Source organism: Sturnira hondurensis, unplaced genomic scaffold (genome assembly GCF_014824575.4).
Source record: "Sturnira hondurensis isolate 20B ecotype Veracruz unplaced genomic scaffold, ASM1482457v3 Scaffold0007406, whole genome shotgun sequence".
Classification (NCBI taxonomy): Eukaryota; Metazoa; Chordata; class Mammalia; order Chiroptera; family Phyllostomidae; genus Sturnira; species Sturnira hondurensis.
This window is the reverse complement of record NW_028080037.1, coordinates 1,675,901-1,696,912: the sequence shown is the minus strand read 5'-3', so window position 1 is coordinate 1,696,912 and position 21,012 is coordinate 1,675,901.

Sequence of the window (21,012 nt, the reverse complement as noted above, 5' to 3'; positions counted from 1 at the left end):
GTGTCTCCTCGTGTCCCTAAATGGCTGCCAGGGCTCCCAGCATCACACCCTCATGCACCCATATTTAAAAGCAGGACAAAGTTAGGTGTCTCTGTAGCTAATGAAAAATGCCTTTATAGAAGCCCTCAGTCGAGTGATTCTATTGTTAAATGCTCTCTGGGCGTTACCTACAGTCACGTTGTACATCTCCGGGGGGCAGTCCAGTCTTTGGGAAACTCGTGTTAAAACACAGGCTGTGCAGAATCCACACGTTTTTGCCTCCGAGCCTATTTAACGTACGTAGGGCGAGGCGGATGTTTCCGGGGAGGCAATACTGCTATCACCCACTGGATTCTCGGAGCAGTTTTTGCAGAGGACTGGAGATTAAGAAACACTATTAGAACATTGTGTGTTTGTGTGTATGATGCGTGTGTCTTACACACACACGCATCATCTCATGGGCTCTTGTCATCTTTATTCGGAATCTGAAAACCGGAAGCCAGTCCGAGGTTACTCCAGGAGACCTGGAGTCGGCCAGGCTGTGTTCAGAAGGGACAGTTACTGTGGTGGCGCTTGGTGGCAAACACCGTGGCTGGCTCGAGTGACCTGTGGGACAGCCCAGCAATTCGGCGTCGGGACCCACAGCAGTCGGTGTGCGGGCACGTGGAGTGCAGTGGCCGGGCGCTGGCACGGCCGTCCTGTGCCTGAGAAGGCCCGCCCCCCCCTCCCCCCAGAGGCAGCCCGCAGTGCGTCCTGGCGGGTCTGGCGGCCTCGCGGGCCTGCTTCTCTCCTGTTCGTTCACCTGCGCTGCCCAATTTCACTCTTTTGTTGAACCTTCTTACAATTTTTCTGTAATTACAGTCCTTGTCCTATTATCTACCTAACATTGACTTTAATATTCCTTTTAAAAACGGCCGCACGAAGGAAATTTTAACCACAGGAAGCTGCGCCAGCAGTGTGACGGGAAACCGTTATCACTTATCAACAATGGTAGGACACGGTGGAGATTCACAGAAACGCCACAGGCTAGTCGCTGCAGCTGCATTAGGCTCTGCGCCTGGGTCCTGCTGGCTGATGTTAGGAAGATTCTGGAACACCACTATACGTACATATGTTCAATAAACATGTATCTGTTTATATGTACTTATTGATATATATCTGTAGATAGGTATATTTGTAGATACATGTGCATCGAGCAGACAGCTTCTGGATGTAGGCAGCACCCAAAGGCCTTGATTTCAAGTGATTCCATGTGATTTCATGTAATCTCAGCTCTCGTGTTTATCACCCAGAATCACACCTGACCCCTTTGTGACTGACCAGGTCCAGAGCCCACAGTGGTGGCAGCCTTAGTTCCTCCCCCACCCCAGGGGCTGGATCGTGATTGGTCTGTTCCAATGGAGGGGGATCTCATTCCCCCGCCAGTGAATGGGCCAGTGATGGGGCATGTGACCCAGTTTGAGCCAATCAGACAGTGGATGTTTTCTGAGAAATATTTTCCTCTCACCAATGATTGCACGGCAGGGCACCGCTCTGGGCCCCTGCCCCCCACCCTGTTCTAGAGTTCTGGAAAGCAGGGTCAGAGAGATGGAGGGGAATCTAAGCCCTTGATGACAAAACCGGTCCTAAACTTTCCTCCAGACTTCTTTTCTAGGTTAAGAAAAAAACCAACATATTCTTATGGTTTAGGCGTTGGAGGGGCGGGGCCGGCTGTGTCTCTCACCCAGACTCACAATTAATGCACTCATCTCAGGCTCACACCCTGGTCACCCCCAGGGTCTGACCTCGCTCGTCTGCCATCCTGTGCCCCATCGGCATCGTCGCCCCTCGCTGACCTTTCCAAATCCCAGCCATCCTCTCGGCTCCAAAAGCAGGCACAGGAAGACGTGTGAGTTACAGTGTCTGGGGAGGACGCTCTGGAAATAAACAGCATTACGTAACAGCTGCACAGAACATCCTGCAGGATGCTCTGTGAGACTGTGTCCAGAAAGAAGCCANGAGTTCTGGAAAGCAGGGTCAGAGAGATGGAGGGGAATCTAAGCCCTTGATGACAAAACCGGTCCTAAACTTTCCTCCAGACTTCTTTTCTAGGTTAAGAAAAAAACCAACATATTCTTATGGTTTAGGAGTTGGAGGGGCAGGGCTGGCTGTGTCTCTCACCCAGACTCACAATTAATGCACTCATCTCAGGCTCACACCCTGGTCACCCCCAGGGTCTGACCTCGCTCGTCTGCCATCCTGTGCCCCTCGGCATCGTCGCCCCCTCGCTGACCTTTCCAAATCCCAGCCATCCTCTCGGCTCCCAAAAGCAGGCACAGGAAGACGTGTGAGTTACAGTGTCTGGGGAGGAGGCTCTGGAAATAAACAGCATTACGTAACAGCTGCACAGAACATCCTTCGGGATGCTCGGGGACCAGAAGTGGAGTCGCGTCTGATGCAAACCTGGTGTGGTGGAGCTCAGTGGGAAGGCTGACCAGCCGCTCTGACCGGTCCAGGGCGCTGCAAAGCCACCAGCGGGGTCTGCCTGCCGCGACCTCCCAGGGGTGACAGTTTGGCTTCATTTCTGCTTTCCAGTCTCACTTGGGTGCCTCTCATTGGAAACAAGTTCTTGCAGAAACCGTTAGAAGAGAGGAGAGGTGGGGTTCAGTTGTCAGAACCACCACCATTGTCAGTAGCCGACCTGGAGTCACACACACGTGTGGAGGGGAGAGAGAAACCTGTCGGATGAGTGTGGGGTGGTTTGGTGGTGGCCGAGCCGAGAGCAGTGAGTGAAGGAGGCGGGCTCTTCGTTCCCCATCGCTGTCACGCGGTTCGATGGTGGTGCTCCCCATTGTTGCTGCACCTGCTGGGCCCGACAGGCACCTTCTACCTCGGGGGGAGTAACTGCACCAGGCTTTCACTGGTGTTCACCGTGGGGGCTCGGGAGTGGTGGGACCAGAAAGGAAAAGAAGAAGTACCTATAAGAAGCAAAACCACGTGAATTCTTATTTTTCCCTGTTTTTCTTTTTTTTTAAATATTTTATTCATTTATCTTTAGAGGGGAAGGGAAGGAGAGAGGGAAAGAAATATCAATGTATGGTTGCCTGTCGTGTGTCCCCCACTGGGAACTGGCCTGCAACCCGGGCATGTGCCCTGACTGGGAATCGAACCTCAATCGTGTGGTTCGCAGGAACGCGCTCAATCCACTGAGCTACACCAGCCAGGGCTTTTTTTCCCCCCCTGTGTTTCTTTAGAAATCAGACTGAGGTCGGTTTCTGCCTGGTTTCGGGGCGGCCAGGAGAAGACCACAGCCGAGCATAGTGCCCGCGCCTGCCGCGCGCTCCCAGTGAGCACGGTGGGATTGGGACGTACCGCCCAGCGGGTGAGTGTTTCTCCCTCTCACTGTGGGTTCCACAGTAGAGAACCAGCCGTGTGGACACAGCTGGGCCCAGGCTCGAGTGGTTACTGGCCCACAGAAAATGAGTGTCCCTCCGAGAAGCAGGTGGGCAGCCAGACCTGGGCCTCCCTTTCAGCGCTGCCTGAGAAGGAGAGGGAGCCCAGCACATGGGCAGTGCCTCCGAGTTCGCTTTGACGAGGTGGCCCGTTCATGGCGGTGGCGGCTGCAGCAAGGGCCTGCATTTAGGCTCAGCTGAAACACCGAGAGGGAGGACTGCAGCTTGCAAGTCCACGCTGTGCGGGAGGGCGCCTCCTGCTGGCTCCCAGGTTCTCTAAGGCTGGCGCCTGCGAGGGCGCACAGCACCCAGACGGGAGGGGCAGGCCCATCAGAGGGCCAGGCTTCCTCCACAAGACTTGCTGAGGACCAGCGTCCCCGTCACTTAAGCGATTAGTGATGGGATTTTTACACGAGCCCGTGATATTTGCTTTGCGGCTGTGGTGCGGCTGGCAGAGTGGAGAGCTCTGTCAGGGGAGCGCTCAGCAGGCGCGCCTCTGATTTCTTTCATCTCTTTTATGGCGCGGGGAGCGTCCTGCCACTCCGAGTTAGAAATTAATATCGCACTCTTACACCAGGAGAAGCAACGGTAGGAATATGAGTGGAGACAGTTTGGCCTCAGAACAATAACTCCGCGGACTGAGTTAACTGTGTTTGACTCGGGCGGAGAGACGTCCACGTGCAGGAGCCCCCGTGCCCCCAGCAGCAAATCCGAGCCCCCACCACAGCGGAGCCCGAGCGCGAGGCGGGCTGCCGACCGGCTGTCCCCCGCCGCCGGGTCCGTGTGCTCTAGGAGCCCCAGGACTGTTTGTGGCCATCGACAGCCTGGGGTTCACAGCCGTCTCCAGCTCACAGATAGTGGGGGACCCTTCCACAGGCCCCAAGTTAGTTTGTAACTGCAGATTCGAATGCGTCAGTGACTCTGTAGGGATGGAAAATCGACCAGTGACTCCACAGGCGCTCCCGGGGGCGTTTTGAGGACATGTGCTGAGCGTCACTAATGCTCCCAGCAAGGATTCTCTCCTTGTCTGTGGAGGCGCCTGGGGCTGAGCCGCCTCACGCCCGTGTTGACAGTGCTGGCTGGCACGGGTGGTCCCGGCCTGCAGCCGCGACTGGGGGTCCCGGGTGGCGTTTAAGTCGCTGCTTCACCAGAGAGATGAAGGGGAAGATGCACGTAGGCCGTGGACTCAGGTGACCTACCTGCATGGCAACGCGGAGCAGCTGGGGTCGTCACCTGCAGGAGGACGGAAGGTGGCTGTGCGAACCGCACTCCCACGGCGGGGAGGGTCCCCTTGCGCACCGGGGCAGCCACGCTCGTCCCTCCGCATGCAACAGAGGGGAGCCAAGGGGGGCAGGCCCACACAGGGATTTGTAACGGGGTCCAGAAGAGCTTGGAGATGACCGTCTCCACACCACAGGGCCACCCCCGCCCGGATGCTGGCAGCTGTGGCCGGTCGTGGGAGGAGCTGGAAATGGGGCCGCAGACGAAGATTGGCGCTGGGGTGTAAACGGAGGCGCGGCAGCCACGGGGCGTCTCTCTTTTGGGGACCACGCGTCTGTTTAGGACCACGCAGCTTTGGTGTCTGGTTGGGACCCGTGGCTTGGGTGAGTGGGGACCACGAGGCTCTGGAAGTGCTCCCCTTGCCACGTGGAGGGGGCCGGGCGGACCATGCACGCTTGTGGAGAACTTTAGTTTGTGTTACTTCAAGTAAATAGTAAATTCCTTTCCTGTTCACTGATCTCTGGCATTAAGAGACGTCTTTCCTCAGGCGGCAGGCAAAACGAACCCAGTAGGTGGGGAGGAACCCCCGGAGAAAAGGGGGGGTCTTTTATGCTGTTCAGCGCCCCCATCTGCTCTGTGACACACACACCGAACACTCGGCAGCCTCCCCGAAGTGCTCACGGCCCAGAGCTTTGTTTGTTCATCCGGGAGACGGGGCGGGGGGAGTGAACAAGTTTCCACCCTAAACGTCTCATGGTCTTTCAGCGACAAAGTAGAGGTGACCACTTCGTCGCCACCTGCTCATGGCGTTGTCTGAGTCTGGGGGCTGCCGGTGTAAAACCCCCCCACACCCCCTCTGCTGTGGGACTCCTCTCTGTGCAGTAGGGACCCCGGCGTCACTGCCCATGGGAGTAGTGGCCCCTGAGATGTTTGCCTGGGATGGCGTTTCCTCAACCGCCGGCCAGCCAGTGAGCGATGCAAGTGTCCTGGAGACATCGACTGTGTGTCCTTTGGAGACTCGAGCGAGGAGCTTGGCAAACGNGGAGATGACCGTCTCCACACCACAGGGCCACCCCCGCCCGGATGCTGGCAGCTGTGGCCGGTCGTGGGAGGAGCTGGAAATGGGGCCGCAGACGAAGATTGGCGCTGGGGTGTAAACGGAGGCGCGGCAGCCACGGGGCATCTCTCTTTTGGGGACCACGCGTCTGTTTAGGACCACGCAGCTTTGGTGTCTGGTTGGGACCCGTGGCTTGGGTGAGTGGGGACCACGAGGCTCTGGAAGTGCTCCCCTTGCCACGTGGAGGGGGCCGGGCGGACCATGCACGCTTGTGGAGAACTTTAGTTTGTGTTACTTCAAGTAAATAGTAAATTCCTTTCCTGTTCACTGATCTCTGGCATTAAGAGACGTCTTTCCTCAGGCAGCAGGCAAAACGAACCCAGTAGGTGGGGAGGAACCCCCGGAGAAAAGGGGGGGTCTTTTATGCTGTTCAGCGCCCCCATCTGCTCTGTGACACGCACACCGAACACTCGGCAGCCTCCCCAGAGTGCTCACGGCCCAGAGCTTTGTTTGTTCATCCGGGGGACGGGGCGGGGGGAGTGAACAACTTTCCACCCTAAACGTCTCATGGTCTTTCAGCGACAAAGTAGAGGTGACCACTTCGTCGCCACCTGCTCATGGCGTTGTCTGCGTCTGGGGGCTGCCGGTGTAAAACCCCCCCCACCCCCTCTGCTGTGGGACTCCTCTCTGTGCAGTAGGGACCCCGGCGTCACTGCCCATGGGAGTAGTGACCCCTGAGATGTTTGCCTGGGATGGCGTTTCCTCAACTGCCGACCAGCCAGTGAGCGATGCAAGTGTCCTGGAGACATCGACTGTGTGTCCTTTGGAGACTCGAGCGAGGAGCTTGGCAAACGTGATGAGCACGTGACCCCAGCCACGCCGGAGGCCCACCCAGGGAGCAGGGGGTGGCAAGAGGGGTGCAGCCTCCACGGGGACCCCCTGTGAGAGCCCAGGTGCCCCTCACTCTCCACCAGAGTTCATCCTCTGCCGGGCGGCTCGCAGCCGCTGTCCGCGGTGCTGGACACCTGTCCCCTGCCTCTCTCTGCTTCTCCTCCATTTTCAAACGGCTTCCGTTCCCTCGCTGATGAAATTGGGATAATAACAGCGTCTGTTATTTCTGGCACCACCATTAAATGTCTTGCTGCCTCGTGGGCAGGTTAGGGCTTGTGATGGAGTGTCCGAGTCTAGGCTGTTGTTTCTAGTATTTCGTTCCAGCTTTACCCTCTGTCGGTCCCTCATGGTGTTCTCTCTGGTGTCTCTTCTTGCTGTGGTGTTGGGGGTCTCACGTGGAACCTGTGACCCTGTGGCCCTGGTTTCTCATGTCAGTGCCCTGCAGCTGACTGACGCAGAGGCTCCAGGGGGGGAGTCTGCTGGCCCCAACCCAAGTCCCACCGGAAACTCAAATGAGGTTCAGCTTGGGAGGCAGTCATGGGCCTTAGGTCCGGTGTGACACCCCCTTTGGGGGCACGGCAGGTGTGACGCTGCACACTTTCCGTAACCCAGAACTTCATCCGTTGCCGGGGTCAGAGGGACAGGTTGGTCTTGCGTGTCCCTGGAAGGTCACTCCTGGCCCAAGAGGCTGCGTGTTTGTCCCCTGCTGCACACCTCGTGCCCTGTGACCCCTGTATTCGCAGCTGTCCCTCGGTGAGCCCTGGTTAGTGGCCTCCCTTCCCACCCAAGTGTGAGCTCCTGGAAAGCAGTGAAGTTGTCCCTGGCGCGGGGGTGGTGCGGATCACAGCGCTGCACGCGTGTGTCAGGTGAGTGCAGGAGCCCAGGAAGGAGCCGGTGTGTGAAGGGGTCCATGTCTCGGATGGCCTCCCGGAGAAATGTGAGGCCGGGGGCGGAAGTAGGCCCCCTGCCAGCGCGCTCCTGTGGTGGTCGTTCAGTGCAATGCCTGCGTGTCCGCAGGTGCATACGCAGCTGCAAGTGGTCCAGCTGCTGACAGGCCCCCTGCTGTCTCCTGGGTCTGCCTTGCTCTTCACTCTTCCCCAACAGCCAGCCAATGACTGAGCAGGTGACAGTGGGACGCAGGGTCTGCTCGGCTCTGTCCACCGCTGGGCCCCTCTAAGCGGCAGCCCCTCTGCCCAGGGACTTCGTGCCTTGTGGGCTGAGCCCCTGGCCCCACCCAGCTTCCTTCTCCATTGCGTCCCGCAGCCTTTGCCCCCAGTAACCCGCAGACACACCTGCCTCCGTCTCAGCCCCACTCCCAGACAACCAGACGAACGAAACATTCTCACCCGTCAGCACAGCAGAGATGCCACACTATTTGGGAAGTTTTGAAAACTTGGAATACGTGGCAACAGTAAACCCTGGGGGACCAGAGGCTGCAGCAGCCTCATGGGAGCTGCCAGTGGGCTCCGGCCGCGCCTCTGGACACACGCCAGCCACCTGCCGGCCGCAAATCACAGCCCACCCCCTGCTGGCTCAGCCACCTGCACAAAATAAGACTGGAAGCTTAATTGGTACCCTTGGCGATAGGGCAATTTGCAAGCTCTGAGAAGATGGACACAGTCATCCTCAGTCCAGTCTGTCGTAACACCAAATTGACCGCTCTGGACTTCACGGTGGGGCACTGGAGCCCCACAGGGCCCTCCAGTGCATAGGGGAAACCCCACGCCTTTGCTAAAAGCCTCATTGCGGGGGTGGCTCAGTGCTGCTCAAAGTAATGGACAATGCAAAAGGGGAGGCTCGGGAGACCCTCCTGACCAGGCAGACACGGCGGTGGATGCGCTGGGGTCAAGGTCAGTGCTGTCTCGCTCTTGCTGCTCGTCTGACCCCAGATGAGTCCATTGAGTCCCTTTAGGGGAAGTGTTCTCTTCGAATCTGTGTCAGGAGGTCAGAGACTCGCTGAGCAAGTTCCGCGTTTCAGCCTCGCCCCGTCCAGGGCCCGCCAAGCCACCGTGTCCTTTGTCTCAACTCCGAGGAGCGCCTCCTGTCTGGAGACTTGCAAAATGCGGTTACTCTGCTGAAGGCTTTGTTTCATCCCACCTATTGATGAGCATTAAGGAAGAAAATTAAGGTCGGACCAAACAAAAGCCCTTCGTTTGCTAATGAGAGACATCTGTTTATTCCTTTTTTTTCTTTTGTCAATGTGCATTTGCTCAGTCAGCACTTTTCATAACACCGAGCAAGGGTGCTGTGACTTTGAGAAATTTATCAGAATTATAGCTGCTTTTTCATCATTCAACGTGTTTTGAGTAAAGTGGCTGCTGGTCCTTGGGAGGAGGAAGACTGGGCTGGGGAGTGGCGGGGGGGAGCAGGTCTAGGACAGGAGGGGGCAACTGAGGGCTTGGAAACATGGACTGACATCCCCACCGAGCCTGGCCACGTCCTAGTCCCCGCCCCCAAGGCTGTGTCACCTGACATGGGAGATGGGGCTTTGCAGAGGGTTACACTGAGCACCGTGAGGTGGGGGCGCACCCTGTGCAGCTGGGACCAGTGATCACAAGGGTCCTGCAAGGGGGTGGGGATTCAGAGTCAGAGGTGTGTGAGGAGGGGTGCCGAGGTCACAACGATGACAAGACGCAAGAGCTAAGCAGTGCAGGTGGCCTCTGGAACCTGGAGATACTTTGTGTTGCTCGGGTCAGTTCAGATAATTACGTGAAGACGGTTCATCAGCGCCCACCCTGTGCCTGGCTTTGTGCTTAGTGCTGGGGACACAGGGGTGAGGCTCGGCCACGAGTGTGCAGCTCAGGGGACAGAGTGGCCGTGTGAGAGGGACGCTCCTCAGACTCACAGCGTCCACCCTGTTTGGGACTGTCCCTGGGGCACATTTTCCTCAAGCTGTTCTGCATGTCTAGTCGTTTCTCTTTGGAGGCCCCACTGGGTGGGAGTGGCTGTCTCCTGCATTCGCTCGCCCTGCTGTGACAAGATGCCCTCCAGTCACAGTTGACTGTCAACCACAGGATCAGGGCCACTGGCTTTTTCTTGGCCGTTTGTCATCACTTTGTAATTAATTACAGCCCTTAGGACCAAGGCATCCATTCTGGAGATGATGAATAATGGAGGCGTTGTGTTGGAACCCCCTGCCTGGGGTTGTGAGGCCCCCCTGCCTGGGGTTGTGAGGCCCCCGCCCCGACTTCCCCAGGGGGCGCCCGCAGTGGCCTTGGTACGCAGTTTCTAATGATCCTTCTCCCGTCTCCCGAGCCTCTTCCCCCCACACCAGGGAAAATGTTCATTTCTGGGTTATCGTCTCTCACTCCGGCACAGAAGGAGGCCACTCGGTGACGGCGTGGCCTTGGCCATGATTGTCACCAGGACAAATGCCAGAGCGCCTTCGGGTGCCTTCAGAGGCCGTTGCTTTGCTTGCAAATGCAAAGCTGTGCATAAAAAATGAGGAGAAGAAGAGAAAGCTTTCCCCTGCCAATCACTGGGATGGCACGGGCCCATGCCCGGGAGTGGTGTTCTCACCGGGGCGCGCAGCGAAGGAGGACGAGGGCCAGGTCCTGACTCTGGTGCGAAGCTCACGCGGCCCTCGGACTTGGAAAGGTCACTGAGTTTGGTCCTTGAAGAGAAGCACTCAGACTGCTACGTGAGTCTCATTCGCTGCTACGAATGAGACGCAGCGATTTAGGGGAGGAGAGAGACCTGTGAGGTGGTGGTGGCCGGGGCGAACCAGCGTGCGTCCACACCCACGGGTCTGCTGGGTGACAAGCAGACCCTCCGGGGTGAGATTCCGACGACTCGGGGAAAGGCCCTGCGATGATGAAACCTGCTCACGTTTGCCCAGTTCTTCATTCGTCCACGTCTTTCTCAAGTAGTTGCACGTCGTGGAGGAAAGAAGGCCCAGGAGTGGAATGCGTGCCCACGGCAGAGTTGCTAAAGTCAGTCCCCACCTGCGCTTGTCCAGCTGCTCTGAGCCCAACGGTCACCGCGCTGGGGCAGCCCGTCGTCACCACGCCAGCTCTGAAAAGACAGTCAGTGGGGGCGGCAAATGGCATTCTTCCTGCAGAAATCACTGGAACCCACAAACAGCTTAACCACCTAACGTGACACAAAAGAGCCACTCTTACCCCTTGGAAAGCACACACGACATTTTTATTCTAGTGATTACTAGTCACTTAACATAATGGAAAACTTAATTACATCAATAAAAAAAATTGGAGCTGAATCTGATAAATTGAAATTCTTTTAAACATGTGCTCTCTGGCAATGCCTCTGGATGCTAACAGCCTTTCATTTACTTTATACATATTCGGGCTCGGGGAAAAGTGTGTCTGCGTCCCACCCTGGGCTGGCGGGGACCGCGTGCTGCGTGAGGTGGAGTCCCGATGCGCCCTCCATAATGGGACTTCCATTGGCTCTGAAACGGCTGTTCATTTCCTTTGAAGCCCACTCCTGTCGCCTGTGTCTTCTCTGTCTCCCCCCCCCCGCCCCCGGGAATGTAGGTTGTTAATGATTTGGGGGCTTGTGGAATCGGAAACATTGGGGCTCCAGGCTCTGTAACGTTACTTTTCCATGTGACCTCATTTCTAGAAAAGATAATGTCGACACCATCCTTAGAAGATCGAGTTCTAGAGAGAGACACACAGATTCTGGCCACACAGGGGGACCCAGCCCTCGCCTCCCCAGAAGAGCAAGCCTGGAATCCACGCTGGGGGACGGATGCCGACCGACGCTGGGGATCTGAAGTCACAGGAGCCCCCAGGCGCAGCGTTTTATCGATGGCATGTTTCCTGGCGGATGTCTTGGGAGTGAGTCACACTTCACATGGGGGTGCGTTGGTGCGGGCGGAGGGACAGGCCCTCGGGAACCGGGGCTTCATTCTGCCATCTGGTTCCTTCAGTGTGGTCTTCTCTGAAATGATTCCCGGGCTCCACCCAAAGTGAGGGTGCTCCTGCCACACCTGTGGGAAGGGACGCCAGCAACTCTGTCTCTGGGTGTCGTCTGCCGGGTAGCCAGGAGAGCCGGTCCATCTGCGAAGCAGCTGTCCTTCCTGGTCCGCTCCGAGACACCACTTCCCACGGAGGATCATGCCACGAGGAAGCGGGGGTTGTGTTTGCGGGCCCTGCCTGGCCAGGCTGACCTGCCGAGCGGTTCACTGGCCAAGAAGGCCCCGGTGAGGAAGCCGGTGCGGGCTGAGATTCGGCCCTCATCCCATGTGATTCATTGAAAGTTGCTTCAGCCCTGGCGGGTGGCTCAGTTGGTTGGAGCATCATCCCGTAAACCAACAGGTTGCAGGTTCGATTCTGAGTCAGGGCACGTACCTCAGCTGTGGGTTTGAGCTCCTGTTAGGGTGTGTATGGAGGAAACCACTTGTATTTCTCTCACACCAATGTTTCTTTCTTCCTCTCCTTCCCATCCTCTCTTTCTAAAAATAAGCAATAAAAAAAATGTCCTCAGGTGAGGACCAGAAAAAAAGTTTAAATGTATTAAAGAAAAACATCTTTTACTGTCTTTTTATTATTTAAATATATTTTATTGATTATGCTGTTACAGTTGTCCCATTTCCCCCCTTCATTCCCCTTCACCCTGCATACCCCCTCCCCCACCATTCCCCCCTTTAATTCATGTCTATGTGTCATAAGTTCTTTAGCTTCTACATTTCCCATACTATTCTTGCCTCCCCCCTATCTATTTTCTACCTACCGTCTATGCTACTTATTCTCTGTACCTTCTCCCCCCTTCTCCTCCTCCCACTCCCCTGTTGCTAACCCTCCATGTGATCTTCATTTCTATGGTTCCACTCCTGATCTAGCTGTCCTCTTGGTTTGCTTTTGTTTTAGGTGAGGTTGTTAATAACTGTGAGTTTGCTGTCATTTTACTGTACATGTTTTTTATCTTCTTTTTCTTAGATAAGTCCCTTTAACATTTCATATAATAAGGGCTTGGTGATGATGAACTCCTTGAACTTGACCTTATCTGAGAAGCACTTTATCTGCCCTTCCATTCTAAATGAAAGCTTTGCTGGATAGCACAATCTTGGATGCAGGTCTTTGTATTTCATGACTTGGAATACTTCTTTCCAACCCCTTCTTGCCTGTAAGGTCTCTTTTGAGAAATCAGCTGACAGTCTGATGGGAACTCCTTTGTAGGTGACTGTCCCCTTATCTCTTGCTGCTTCTAGAATTCTCTCCTTCATTTTCATCTTGGCTAATGTAATTATGATGTGCCTTAGTGTGCTTGGGTTCAACTTCTTTGGGACTCTCTGAGCTTCCTGGACCTCCTGGAAGTCTATTTCCTTTGCCAGATTTGGGAAATTCTCCTTTATTATTTGTTCAAATAAGTTTTCCACTTGTCGCTCTTCCTCTTCCCCTTCTGGTACCCCTATAATTCGGATGTTGGAATGTTTAAAGGTGTCTTGGAGGTTCCTAAGCCTCTACTCATTTGTTGAATTCTTGTTTCTTCATTCTTTTCTGTTTGGTTGTTTCTTTCTTCCTTCTGGTCCACTTGGTTGATTTGAGTTCTAGTTTCCTTCCCATCACTATTGGTTCCCTGTACATTTTTCTTATTTCACTTAGTGTAGCTTTCGTTTTTTCATCTAATTTGCTACCAAACTCAACCAGTTATGTGAGCATCCTGATTACCAGTGTTTTGAACTGTGTATCTGATAGGTTAGCTATCTCTTCATTGCTTAGTTGTATTTTTTTGGAGCTTTGATCTGTTCTTTCATTTGAGCCATTATTTTTTTGTCTAGTCCCACCTGTTACATAGTGAGGGGCAGAGCCTTAGGGAGGAGCCTTAGGTGTTCACCAGGGCGGGGCAACCCAGTAGCTGGGTTGTGACACTGTGTGTGGGAGTGGGGTCTGAGAGGGAACAATGGCACTTGCTCAGCTCTCTGCTGGGTTTCAGTCACTTCCCCCACTTCCCACAAACAAACTGGTCCCTTCTGGTGCTGGTTCCTGTGTGGGTGAGCTTGTGTGCATTCTAGGACCCTTTGGGTCTCTCCAGTGAGCTCTCCTGTGAGGCACCTTATAGGTGTTTCACCTCAACCCCCACAGGTGTTTTCAATCGGTGTTTTGAGGCTTTATTTCCCCACACTGGGACCCTGGGTTATGAGGTCTGTCTCGCTCCCCAGTTTCGCCTGGTTTATCTGCGCACAAATGTGGGACCACCCAGCCTGCCAGCCACCTTGCCCACCGTGCCCCTCCACAGTCCGAGGCCTCGCTGGTCCGCCAGGGACCTGACTCCGCCCCTCATACGTGTCTGGGTGAGTGTGTTATCTTTAATTCCTTGGTTATCAGACTTCCATACAGTTCAATTTTCTATTGGTTCTGGTTGTTTTTTGTTTTTAAAGTGTTATTGTCCTTCTTTTGGTTGTGGGAGGAGGCACAATGCGTCTACCTACCCCTCCATCTTGGCTGGAAATCTAGAAAAACATCTTTAGGAAAAAGTTGTTCCCAAGTCCTTCTTAGCCCCTATGGAGTCCCCTAGTGCTACGTCCTGGCAGCTCTGGTTCTTGACCTACAGGTTACCGTGGGGGGCGGACGACTCTGTCCCTTTCCTGACCTCGGCATCGGAACCCACTGTCACAGCCTCGTTTCCCGAGGTCTGATGGGCGAGGCAGAAATCTCACCACACCCAAGATGCACGTGTCCCCTTCCGAATGCGCCCCGATCGAATGGGACTCGGGCCAGTCTAGTGAGAGTTAACCCCAGGGCCTCGACAAGCCGGCTCTGCGGTGACTCACGACCCGACGTGGAGAAAATCTCGTTGTCTGCGATCATCGGCTCTGCAGGGAAACGAAAGCCACCGTGGGACTCGGGGCTGGGTGGACAAAAGCCACCCTGTCACCTTGTCATTTCCGGTGGTGCCCCGACGCCGAAACCCACTCTGTCTCGTTTCTGTCTCACTGTCACTGTGACTGTTTATTACCACACACCTATTAGCTGTCACTCAGTTCCTGTCAAATGACACAGCCCCGGCACGGTAGTCAGTTTCTGTTGTGATTCGAAATTCACGGCTAAATGAATTCCATCCGAGAGCATGTTCTTGCTGTTGAGAGATATCAAGAACCACATTATGGGAAATACTTCTTTGCTGTACTTTTAAAATATGCTCATTAGTTGCTGTGTCTTTTATAAAAGCATTGACATGAGACACAAAGAACGTGACAAGGAGCAGGCAGGTTTCTCATTAGCGGGAGGTGGCTCACCTGGGGACTCACATGGGGGACACCCCCACCTTTACTCAGGGTGACCTTCCAAAGTCACCCCGGCCTCACTCCGCCAGCCTGACTCTTTTCCCGGCTCCGTAACCTTGTAATGAAGGACCTTTGCATTTCACTGGAAAGTCAAAGCTCTGTCTGAATTTTGGAGTCACTGCCCGAGTAGAGTCAGAAGAAAAGCCCGGCGACTGAGAGGAGTTCCGAAAGCCACAGAGAGAGAAGTCCAGTCGTCCCCACCCTGGATGACCTGGGGCATGTGGGAGGCAGCCATCCTCTGCCTGTGCAGGGTCCCCTGGAGGCGCCCGGGTCGGGGGGCAAGCACCGGGTGCCGGCAGCATGCGCCCGCTGCGGCCGGTGGGCCCGCCGTCTTGTTGTGGGGAGGGAGTGCACGGCATCCGCACGGAACACGGGTGAGGACCCCCGCGGTCACGCTCCGGCCCTGCTGCCCTCTGTGGTGTTGGCAGCATCACGGACGATGCCCCAAATTAGGGGGCGTTTCTTACACGGCAGCGGTGGGCCCCTCTCCACACTGCGGCCCCTCTCCACACTGCCGCCGCCACCCGTCTGGTCGTTCCAGAACTCTCTCCCAAATCTCAGTTTCGGCCCCTGGCGCACCCTGGGCTGCAAGCGCTTTCTTGCTCGTGCGGGAAGTGGACGGCCCTGTTTCCGTGACCGCAGCGAAGGCCCTTGAGTTCTGTGTTCTGGACTGATAGTCAGTTCCATTTCTCATCCGTTGGGAATCTGCTCCTGGAAATGAACCTGCAGTTTCTAGAAGACGTCCTCGTTCAGGGGCACGCTCTGGGACACCGCCCGACGCCAGCTGCGTGTCTGAGGGACAGGACCTTTCCAAGGGGGAAAGAAGGGGGCAGGGAGGCAGGGCCCCCAAAGCCACTGAGGGCCCCGAGGCCAGACAGGGACAGCAGATTCCACCCTCGGAGCTGGCGTTTGGATCTCAGAAAAGCAGGTTTGTGTTTGGGCTGAAACCGGAGGTTGATGTCCCCACCCCGACCCCGGGGAGCGAAGCAGTGCTTCCCCGTCCGCTGCTCCCTGGTTTCTGATTTCCCTGCCAGGCTCCTCGGGTGAGTCTGCGCGGGGCACTTCGCAGGCTGTGGCCGTGGGCGCTGAGTTGGGTGGGGGAGAAAGCCATTGTGTTAAAGACAAAGCAAAATGAACCCCTCCCCCCCCCACACACACACACACACACTCGACAGCCAGGGGCAGGAGGACACTGTGGCGCTGATGCAGGGGAGGGGGGCCTGTCCCTGTGAGCAAAGTGTGGCTTCGTCTCTGAGAACGCACGGTGCTCTCGGACGTGGGGGCTGTTATGTCTCTCAGCACCGAGACCCCGTCTCGGCTGGTTTGTGTGGCGTCCTCCAAAGACCAGCTCGGGAGTTTTAGCATCTAAAGCCAAGCTTGATGGAGGTGTGTGTGTGAGAGAGAGAGGGGTGTGTCAGGGCGAGCACTGGTATTTCATTAGAAAAACATTTTTTTGGCCCTGGCTGGTGTAGCTCAGTGGAGTGAGTGCCGGCCTGTGAACAAAAGGGCTATCGGTTCGATTCCCAGTCAGGGCACATGCCTGGGTTGTGGGCCAGGTCCCAGAGGGGAGACACACGAGGCAACTGATATTTCTCTCCCTGTCTCCTTCCCTTCTCCTCTAAAGATAAATAAATAAAATCTTTAAAAAATTTGTTTTGGCCTTGGTTGGTATGGCTCAGTGGATTGAGTGCAGGCCTGAGAACCAAAAGGTCACTGGTTCAGTTCCCAGTCAGGGCACTTGCCTAAGTTGTGGGGCAGATCCCCAGTAGGGGGCACGTGAGAGGCAACCACACACTGATGTTTCTCTTCCTCTCTTTCTCTATTACTGTCCCCTCTTTAAAAATAAGTAAATAAATAATCGTAAAAACAGTTAAAGAAATAAAACATTTATTTGGCACATGTACAATGTTGATCTGAAGCTACTCTCTAAAACTGTTCTTTTCTCTTTTTATAAAATTGGTTTTTAGAGAGAGCAAACTGTTGACGTGAGGGAAATATTGGCTGGTTACCTCCTGCGTGCGGGCGACGCTCCCAGCTACCGAGCCACCCGGCTGGGGCCAGACCTGCTCGTCCTCCGTCTACACGACTTTCCACTGACAGGCTTTAAAAAACATATATAATGTACATGTATTTGAAAGATCATTTTCCCAGTCATTTCTCGACCACGTGCTAACCCTTCCATCATCAGCAAGCTCCTCCGAAGCCACAGGCCATCGGATTTGCCTCCTGGGTGCTCTTGTGGCAGAAAACAGGTGACCCTCCGCTGAAGCGGGTGGCGCTCCTCCCCGGGTGCCCAGGACTCAGTGGACTCCGGAGGTGCCCGTGACAACACTGACCCTGCCCTGAGTACTGGGCAGCAAGGGATCGCTCGTAGAATCCGAGGGCGGCTGTTTCCCCAAAGGGCGTCGCAGCGACCCCACTGTGTTTGCTCAGGGGCCCTTAGCCATCCCCAGCGCGCTTCCCCTGGACAGGTTTTCGCTGGTCAATCCTAGAGGCACGCGTGTCCCCTGGGCGTGCTGTGTGGCCGCGATGCCGAGTCACCGGCCGGGATTCCGCCCCTACTTCTCCCTGACCGTGCGGAACCGCTGGCCTCAGGTCACCTCCCTCTCCCTGCGGTTCTGTGGGGGGGTGCTGTTCCCATCGCCTGCGTTCGCGCTCGCTCCCACTCCCAGTGCCCAGAGGCCGGCTGTCACCGCACTGACCGCTGGCTGACACCGGGCCGAGGGGTGCCAGAGGGCCCGTGTCACATCTCTGTGTGTGTGCGCGCGTCAGGCCTTCCGGGGGATGGCACTCACGTTCTGGGGAGGAAGTCGGTGCCCCTGTCTCTCCGTGGGGAAAGGGCCCTTCCACGTGACTGGCTGGGAAAGTGGACCCAGGCCGTCCCCAGCCCCATGGCCCGGGAAGCCAGTGCAGGTTAGAGATCCAAGGTGCTCTCTTTTTTGTGTTTGCCTGATGCAATTCTAATGAATTATTTCCTTTCATTTGGCTGTGCAGCCTCTGGAAATCTCCTGGAAGCTGCACTGAAGACCCCCAAGGGACCCCATGGACCCCCCCGACCCCACCCAACAGCCTTGGCCTTTGGGAACAGAGAGCGAGCGTCTTAAACACTTTCATCTGAAAGGGGGCTCCAGCAATAAGCTGGGGGCTCCACTGCTTAGCTCCCCAAAGTCTGCCGCACGATTCACAGCCTATGAGGCATTAATTGGATACATTTGAAAGTATAAAAGCCTTCCTAGGACGGTCAGACTATGAATATCGCCACCCGATAAATCCGCGCCTCGCGGGCTGGCATTTACTACATCTCCTCACCGCGGCTCCCCGCTGCAGCTGGGGTTATGCATCGGCTTCGTGTTTAATTTACTTTCCTTGGCAATGACAGGTGACAGGTGATGGTGACGGTTCTGAGAGGGCGTCATTGAAAATCTCTCCTCCCTGCAACTCACTCACCACAGACTGGCATCGCCCAGAACCAAAGGAAACAGAGAGACGGGGCACAGAGTGCGCAGATGCTGAGCGCACACCTCACGGTGTCAGAGGCGGGAGGGACGAGAAAGGGACCACTGGACAGTCCTATGTTGGACACATGCAGGGGACCTGCTGCTGGGTCCGGCCCCCGTGAGAGATGACAGGGCAGTAGGGACTTTTCTTCGAGGAGTGGAGGAAGAGGAGAAATAGTATGACTTTCGTCACCGAGTTCCCTGTGTGGCGGTGGCTGCCCTGCCACATTCGTGGTCTGGTCAAGACCTTGAGGTTCCCCTGGGCATACGGGCCCCCCTGGGGCTTGGAAACCAGCGGACACAATGGGGGAGGGGGAGGAGTGAACTCTAGGTGTTGGTCCCCCTCGGCCACTTCCAGCCTTGAGATCATTACGGAAAAGCCACAGGAAGCAACCAGTTAACTGAGAGCCCTGGAAATCGCTCACAGTGATAGTGATGGAAGCAGAAGCAGCTTGAGACACTGACACGTTCTCAGTGGAAGGGGTACCAGCACTAAGCTCAGATCTGACTTCTCCCAAAGCTCATTGTCTCCTCCTTGGCTGCCAGAGTCAATAAATATTCACCGAGCAAATAAGTGTGAATATGTATCTGTGTATATGTGAATATGAATATGAGTATGAATATGAATAGGCAGCCAGATGGGTCATCAGACTTCTCTAGTCCCTGAAGTTCAGAAACGCCCCCTGCCGTAGTCATGCAGAAACTTTCTTTAATCCGGGCTTTTTTTCTCCCTTTGGCTCCCACTGGCCTCACGCAGCCCCCTGACGCACCTTCTCCCGAGTTTCATTGTTATGCCCTCGGGATGGTGGGGTCCTGGTGGCAGCACCCAGCCGTCTGGGGAGCAGGGTCCCGGGGCTACTCACTGCAGAGACAGGGTCTCTGGTCAAACCAAAAGCAGCCTCTTGGTCTCACTCGTGCTTCAGCTCTGGACGCGGGAGAGCTGAACAACCCCACGGAGCCGATGCTCGCAAGATCCGACCCAGCGGGTCAGTGGCCCAAGTCAGGACCAGGTGCGGTAACCAAGCACCCCTCCCCTAGCGCCAGCCAGTCGGTGGGGACCACGACCCCCGCTCCCCGAGTCACCATGATTAGTGATCTTTGCCCTACGTAACCTGACCCTGCAAGCTGTCCAGGAGACTGGTCTTCACGAGTTAGCTCGCCCGCAACTCCAGCACAGGGCCATCCCCTTAGGAAATCTTGGCTTTCTCGGCTACAGACTCCTGTTCACGTCCTGTGGGGCTTCAGTGGACTGACCTCCTCAGTCTGGGAACAGGGTGTGTGTGGGCGTGCGTGTGTGAGTGTGTGTGCAATGCAGGGGAGGCCCTTGCTGCTTCCCAGCCTGAAAGCATAGAGGCAGCCTGGTGCTTTCCTTCCCGGGGGCAGGGTCCCTGCTTTTCCATCTGCACCGAGATGTTCCGGGCGTGTTCGGTCTGCGCGTCTGCAGAGCGCTGACGTGAACCAGCTGGTTGTGCTTTGGGTTCGTAATGTTGTTGGTGTTCATTGTAATTTTTAAACACAAAAGCCTATGGTTGTGGTAGATAATCTTTGGGGAGGGAAATTCTGGGGGATTTTGCTGAAAACCTTTCCCTAAGACACCCAGACAGCTAACTGGTACTCGAGAGTTATACTGATCGCATTGAAATCAATGCGCTTGAGATGCGTGCTGTGGACTGAGGATGGACTGAGGTGCTCAGTTGCGTTGGGTGAACGAAGGAATTCAGAGTTTGAAGGAGTCGGGGAGAGGTCAGGGCTGTGCAGGAACCTGGGACCTTGTCAGACAGAGACCCTGTTCCAGGAACCATCTAGAAAAGGACCAGGATGCGAACAGACTTGTATGTGAGCGGAATGGACGAGGTTTGGCTGCTTTGTCCTTGGAGCATGTGCCCCCTGTACAGGGACGGGTGTCACCCCCACAGAAGTCTCTCTGGCAGTGCGCTCCCTTAGGTCCGGTGGAAGGTGCGGAAAGCCTGTCAGAAAAGGCAAGGTGCGCTGTGACGTCACAGGGGGAATGAAGCAGGGCACCCACACTCACCCCCTTTCCGACTCTCGCCCCCAAGCAGAGGCCGCTCAGAGGCGAGCACTGTTTGCACAACGAGATGTGTCCCCGTGAATGTGGAACACGCCAGGGCAGTCTGCCCTTCTTGGCTAACCTGCTATTTGGTTTTGGCTTTGCCGTCATCCCTAAATCAAATGCCCATGTCACCACGTTAAGCGGATTAGGACAATTCCTGGTAAGAATGAAAGGTATTGGTCTCATCTATTAAAATACAGTTTTAAACATAATTACCCCGAGTTAGCCTCTGTTTCTCACTCTCCCAGAAATTGCAGTTGCAGCCCAGTTGCCCTCCGCTACAAGTGGGAGCCGGGACACAGAGGTTCAGGGTTCGACCTGCCTGCGTGTCTTGGCACATGGAGGGGGGAAGGCGGGCCAGGAAGCACAGGTGGCTCTGGTCTGTGGGTTGTGATTAAGCAATAAAACCCAAAGGCTCACGGGGGTCCACACTTCACGTCTCTGCGCACGATCAGTGTAACTTTGCTCCAGAGTGGAAACCAACTTCCACCCGCTCTCTCAAAAAGAAACTCGCCCACGGCGTGCTCCTGTGTGAGCCAAGCTGTCGGTGTATCCGAAGGCCATTTCGGGGCCCATCCCGTGTCAGCCCCCCTGGGGCAGGTGAGGGTGCGCCT